The sequence below is a fragment of the Echinops telfairi genome, unplaced genomic scaffold (genome assembly GCF_000313985.2).
Source record: "Echinops telfairi isolate 266 unplaced genomic scaffold, ASM31398v2 ScPeMD7_32;HRSCAF=126, whole genome shotgun sequence".
Lineage (NCBI taxonomy): Eukaryota > Metazoa > Chordata > Mammalia > Afrosoricida > Tenrecidae > Echinops > Echinops telfairi.
In genome coordinates, this window is record NW_022103929.1 from 798,481 (window position 1) to 804,997 (window position 6,517).

The 6,517-nt window shown below is 57.4% G+C and overlaps 1 protein-coding gene across 2 annotated transcripts in view; it reads left to right on the forward strand.

Moving 5' to 3' along the window:
• The first annotated feature begins 4,412 nt into the window (after nucleotides 1-4,412).
• The window catches only part of NR5A1 (nuclear receptor subfamily 5 group A member 1), a 25,527-nt gene continuing 23,422 nt past the window's right edge, over nucleotides 4,413-6,517 (forward strand). Inside the window, exon 1 of one of the 2 annotated variants that reach the window (XM_045290209.1) lies at nucleotides 4,413-4,464. The gene's annotated coding sequence lies outside the window, so the exon portion shown is untranslated. Of the gene's footprint in view, nucleotides 4,465-4,484; nucleotides 4,585-6,517 lie in introns of those variants that run through there. The other variant, XM_004716461.2, reaches the window with a different exon arrangement.

Below are 6,517 nucleotides of genomic sequence, written 5' to 3' on the forward strand. Positions count from 1 at the left end.
TTGAACTGTTTGAAGCCCCCCTCATACTTAGTCTCACTCACGGACCCCAGACAGAGAGAGACCTGAGCGACAGACTAAAACAAATCCGGACATCCCGAAAGGAAGCCTGAGGCAAAACCAGCTTCATTCTTGATAGAAACACCCCTAGAGGGAGGTGTGGAGGCGTCCCCCCCCTCGCCCCCCCAGGTGGCTGCAGAAGGCTGAAGCCAAGAGGCAGGTGGTGGCTCTGTGTGGTAGTAGCTCCTGCCCACCCTCTAAGCACAGGCCCACCGGCTGCAAGACTGGAGAGGAATGTGGGGAGCAAGGCTGGGTCACCCCTTGAGGGCCAAGAGTATGCACTATGTGATAAGCTAGCCCAGGAAGGGGGCCCCAGCTGTGCAGCACGTTCCAGGAGCTGGTGGAGAGGCTGTCCCAAGGCTGCAGCCAAGCCCTGCAGCCCCTCAGCTCCCACAGCGCTGGCTGAGGTTTTCCATCAGGATACCCTCATAGACTGGGGGTCCAGGTCCCTCCACCCAGCCGTGAACCTTGAGAGCTGCCGAGTTTGAGCTTCCTGGTCCTAGGTGACACAGCCTGGGACCTGGAGACTCGGGCTCTCGCCTGGTATCTCCAGCTCTTGCTCGGCTGAGGGGCCAGGGGACCACTCACTGGTGTAGTGCAGGGCCTTCAGCAGGCTGTGTGGGGGCAGAAGCCAACAGGCACAGGACTATGAGCTGTCCCTGTGCATGCAATGTGGCTTTGCACGTTCCTATGCATCAGTGTGTTTGTGTTTACATGCTTCCTCACATGTGGGGGCGTGCAAAGACGAAAATGTCCACGTGTTGGCAGGAACTCCCCACATCTCTGCTCTCCGTCTAAAGAAGTCGGCCCCAGAAGCACCTGGCCTCTCCCAACCGACCCACCATGTGGTCCGGTCAGGGGCAGAGGGGGGAGAGCGAGCAGGTCTATGCAGGCCCCAGTCAGTCCCCCTCCCCACACTGCAGCTGAGGCTCCGTGGCCACGGCCTTGACCCAGCACTATGGACGTCTCTGACATTGGCATCGGATCTGAACATCTGGCAGCAGGCTGATAAGGGGTGCAACGGAAACGGCCTCTGTGGCTGCCAGCAGACCCACCCCCTCTGCTGCCCTGCTCGGGGTCTCCACATCCCTCTGCCTCCAATTCATGCGTGGGCCCCTGTCCTTTCTGTCTCACTTTCTGCCTCAGTCCTTCCTTCTCTCTCGCTCTTGCCATCGGCTCCATTTCGCCTTCAATGCATCTCCCTTCTCTCTCTCCTCCTCTCCAGCCTCATCCTTTCTGTGGCCTGCCTCTCTGTCTGGCTGCCTTGCCCTTTTTGTAGCACACTCCACCCCTACCTCAGGGTGATGTCTCTCTCTTCGCCTTTGCATTTCCCATTTCCCGGGCCTTTGATTTCTTGTGGCATCTCCAGAAAACAGGTTTGGCACTTTGGGAAAGTCCCCACTTAGGAGAGACTCTGGGCTTTGTTTGCCTGAGGGCAGAGCGAGGCAGGACTGCAGCCTTGTCTTGCACATCCTCGAGGAGGGGGGGTTCTTCTGGTCCAGGACCACTTGGGCTGGTGCCTGAAGGAAGGGACAAATTGGCCAACCAGGAGAAGAGTGGAGAAGGCGAACCTGGACTTGACCCCCTGCGCCCATCACATTGGGATACCTCATCCCTGTGATGCTGATCTCTGGGGAGGGGGGGAGCAGGAGGAGTGGCGAGATTGGGGCTGGACACATGGGAGATGCTTGCTATCCCTGTCAGTCTGCCAACTCTGGCTCCTCTGGTGCCCACGGGGAGGGCAGCAGAGAGCAGGGAGTGATTCAGTAAACACATGTAGGGTGGATCAGAAATTTGGGTGGAGGGTGAGCACAGTGGCAGGATTTAACAGCTGACTGCCTATAGAATAAAGGACAGGCCAGTGGAGGGACAGCTTACAGACCTGTATGCCCACAAGCAGCAGCTGGAGCCTTCCGTGCAGGGCAGCAGGTCTTCAACAAGCATTTGCTGGTGCTTGCTCTGTGTAGGTTGCTGTAGGCCCAGAGACCTATCACCTCAAAGGCCTCTCTTGAGAGTTCCCCAGGCTGGCGTAAGTCACTCTATCACAGAAGGGTTTATGATAACGTTGCAACCTCAGAATCAACACCACAGAAAAGGCCCCTAATGACAGACCTGCCCTTCGGTGATTTGTTCCTGTTTCATTAACACTTATTGAGCATATACTATGAGTCTGTTGCCTGTACTGTCTCTTTGTAGCCTAATGTTTCAGCGCCTCTGAGGCCCAGAGATTTGAAGGGAGAGGTCCCAGGTCACACTGTTAGGAAGTGGCAGGGCAGCTTTAACCGAGTGTCTGCCATTAGTCCTCTAGCAGGACTCTTTCTTAGGGCTGAGGACTCACCGAGAGACTGTGACCAAGCCAGCCGGCCCAGTCCATGACATTGTAGTGTTGAGAGGTCCTGTTTAAGAAGGCAAGGGAAGGAGCACCATTTTTCAAAATCTCCCAGCAAAGAGTACAAAGAGTGATGGTATGTGTTGATGATGCTGTCCCCGTGGGACATATTGATATGGGGAATCTGCAGGGGGAATTCTTCTTTCTTAAATCTGGAAGATGAGTGGTTGTAATCCAGAAACAAAATCGTCCATGTAAACGAGGGGCTTCTGTCTCATTAGGTTCAGTCATATGCAAGAGATGTGTAAGAATTTCTATAGATGACAGGGATCATTATGAGGTCACTGTCACTTTGTTTGGCAATACGTTGTCTGTTATATTGTACAACATATCTGATTGTATCAAATACAAGTAGAATATACTTGATCACGAGAGTCCATTGATTATGACTCCCAGCAAAATAAATGCCTTGTATCTATTTCCACAGTAAAAAAATTTCGGGTGTTGGGGGTGGTGGGGGTAGTGGGGGGCCCGGGGAGGGAGGGGACAAAATGATGAGCTAATACCAAGAGCTCAAGTAGAAAGAAAATGTTTTGAAAATGATAATGGCAACATATGTACAAATGTGCTTGACACAATGGATGGATGGGTGGATTGTGATAAGAGTTTTACAAGCCTCCAATCAAATGATTTTTTTTAAACCAACTTTTTTTTTAAGCAGCACAATGAGAAAAAGACAAACTAGGTTTCAAATAAAGGCCTCTCATGCGAAGCCAGCTAAGGGAGGTCATCTTTGTGACCAGCCCATTTCCTCAACTGAAGGGGTTCCTGCTGCAGGAGGCGCGTTTTCCACACGGATCTCTCCCAGCCCTCTGTGTCCCTTCTCACCCCACAGCCAGATGGGTGGAATGGGTCTCCTCTGAGGGCAGAGCGTCCTTCCATTCTCTTCACTGCATTCTCCCTAGTGCCCCGAACAGTGTGCGGCACCTGCTGTGCTCTCAGCATACGTCAGGTGGACGGAGGGACACACAGAGGATCACAGCCTACCTGGGAGGAGGACAAGGCAGACTGACCTGCGCCCTGTGGAGCAGGATAGCTCAGGACCTGTGTGGGTCTAGATTTCTAGACTCTAGAAAGAGAGGGAGCCATCCCTGGCCACTGCAGAAAACTTGGATCTCCAACTAAAACCCCCTTCCCTTTGCCCTTGAGAGAAAGATGAGGCGTTCAACTTCGGTGAAGAGTGACAGTCTCGGAAACTCACTGGGGCAATTCTACCCTGTCCTAGAGTATGGCTATGAGTTAGAATCAACTCAATGGAAGTGAAAAAATGTTGCCTTTGCCCTGCTATTCTGCCTTGGATGCCTACCTAACCCTGGGAGCTATTTCAGCCTTGCCTCAGTTTCCCCCGCTCTCCACCCGGAGCATCGGCCAGGATTGATGAAGGCCTTCAGAAAGCCAACCTGGAGTGGGCACTGGAGGTGTCCTGTCAGCTCACCTGCTTGCCTTCCCATGGTCCCCCTCTTCCTTCCTTCCTTCCCCTTTGGGGGCCAAAGTAGCAGGGTCCTCGGTCAAGTTGTCCGGGCCCCTGCCTCTGTGCCAGCTTGGCCTGATTCCACTCCTATGGCTGGACCAGACCGGACCATGCTGGGCCAGGCCCCAAGGAGGTAGCCATTCCCGGGGAGAGAGGCCAGGCTGCAGGGCCGGGTGGGGGAGCAGCCCCGTAAATCAAGCCCCACTCCCACCCAGTTGCTAACAAGCGGGCTGCCTCCCCGCCTCCGTGGGGTCCCTGCCTCTGGGCTCCCACTGCAATAGCCAGCCGACCAAGGCCTCCAAAGTGCCTTGGCCTCCGTCCCCATCGCGGCCCCCAGATAGATAGGGGAATTTTTTTTTCCCTTTTAGAAGAAAAAAAATAGACCTAAATGAAGAGAAACACCAACAAAGAAGGAGAGTGGCCTGCGGAGTCACGTGGGGGCAGAGACCAATTGGGCCTCCGGTGGCCCCCCCCCACCCCCAGGGCGGGGAGGAGGAGGAGGACGAACAGACAGGGCCAGTCTGCTGCCCGCCCGCTGCCCTCTGTGGTGAGGAGTTCCTGCGTGCCCACGATTGCCACTGCTCCACCCGGGCCTCCGGAGCCTCCTTTCGGACCCCCGGTGCCCACTGTCCACCCTCATCTGGCGGACTAGCTCGCCTTCCGCTCCGTAAGTTAGGGCCCAGGCCCAGGCCTCTAAAGGCCAGCCTCTCTCCTCAGTGCCTCCCTGTGGCCTGGGCCAGCCACTGCCGGCCCTGCCGAGTGACTGGTGCCTGCTGCCCTGGGCACAGAAGGACCACGGGTTGCCCCAGTCGTGCCCTCCCACCATGTTACCTCTCTTCTTCCTGAAGCAGTTCATGGGAGGAGCTAGGCCTGTGGGGACAGGCCTGACAGGGGTCTGTGGGTTTCCACTGTCTGTGCGTGTCCATGGGGATGTGTTAGGCTGAGTCCAGTGGGTGTGTCCATGGATCTTGGGGGGGGGGTCTCCCTGTGTGTGCCCCTGGCGCTGGGCAATGTTCATCTATCTGTGGCCAGCCCAGGTATCTGTGGGGAGAAGTGGGGCTGGGGTCTGCTTCCTTGGGGTGGTGGTGGAAGGCTGTCTTTGCCCTCCTTTTGGGCTGAAATCTTGGGGTGGTGGGAGAGGGTGCACAAATGGCGCCATGAGGGTTAACCGGAGGGCTTGTGATAAGAGATCTGCTGAGGGGTTGAGGTAGAGGGAGTCAGAAAGGACTTTCTCAGAAGTCAGCTCAGGCTTGGGTTCACACTGCCTGAATCTTCTGAGGCAAGAGTCCCTAGCTGGGTTGGACCTTAGGGAAGCCTGCTGAGCTGGGGGCCCCCTTCCCTCCCTGCAGAGCTGGAACTTCCCCTCTGGGGGTCTATTCCAGAACAAAAGTAGTCCACCCCCCAACCTCCTCTGACAAATGATTTCATTTCTTAGGCGCTGTCGATAGGGGTGGGGGCCTGCTACCAACTCCCTCCTCCTCTCTCTCCCCTCACCAAGATCCATGCCTAAGGACTCGCATGGAAACCGCAGAAACCTGCCTTTTCCACTGTATAGAAGGAGAAACTGAGGCTCAGCGCCGGGCAGGGCCCTGGCGGAGCTTGCAACCTCAGGCCCGCCCGCAGCCGGTTCCGCTTGTTTTTCGCGGGTATGCGAGACGGAGGCTGATCTGCGCCGACCCCGAGCCTCAGCCCTGCGGAGCACAGTTCCAGCTCCCGCAGGAGCCAGCGGCCTCGCGAGCCGGGAGCAGGGCCGGGGCCGGGCCCGAGTGCTGGCGCGGCTGAGCTGGGGACCGAGCCTTCCTGCCTGGCCCTGGGGTCGGTCGGCTGCGTCGGCGTCGGCGTCGCAGCGGGGGCAGCAGCATTGCAGGATTTCTCGGGGCATGGGGAGAGCAGCTTCTTGGTCTCACCGCTCCCGGGTGCCCGAGGGAGTCGGAGGAGCTGGTAAGCGGACCCTTTCCGCTGTGGGGTCTCTATTACTAAATTTAAAACAAACAAACAAAAAACAATAACAAAAAGAAAACACGGACCAACTGCTTGGCGGGTCGCGCCCAGAGACCAGTTGGCCACGAGGCTGCACGGTGCTTGCTCCCTGTCCTGGTGGCCAGCCCGGGCGGGCGCACAGAGCCCAGGCTCTATTCTCCCACCGTGCCCCGTTCCCGGGTGGCTTCCTTTCCTCCCCAGACCCTTGAGGCTCCCAGAGTGTCCCTTCCTGTCCCCAACGAGCACCCAGAGGCTCCTGGCCCAGCGGGGTGGACCCTGGGTTGGCGGCATGCGGAGCAGTCCTTGAAGCCACTGGCGCACGTTGCCAACACCACTGGGGCTCATCCCCACGACCACCCTTCTGGAAATACCGTCACCCTTCCCACTTCACAGATGAGGACATTAAGGCCCAGCGAGAGCTGATCCCGAGTGGGGAAACGGGATTAGGCTAGGGCAAGAGCCCCCCGGTTTCTGGTCTGGAGCCCACCCTGGCCCGCACCCGCGTCCACTGCACAGGGGCCGGAGCGCCCCGAACCTTGCCGCTCGCTCCCCTCAAGCTGCGCGTGTAAACAGGGGCTGGCTGCCCGACCCCCGCAGGCGGGGCGCCCGAGGAGGCACAC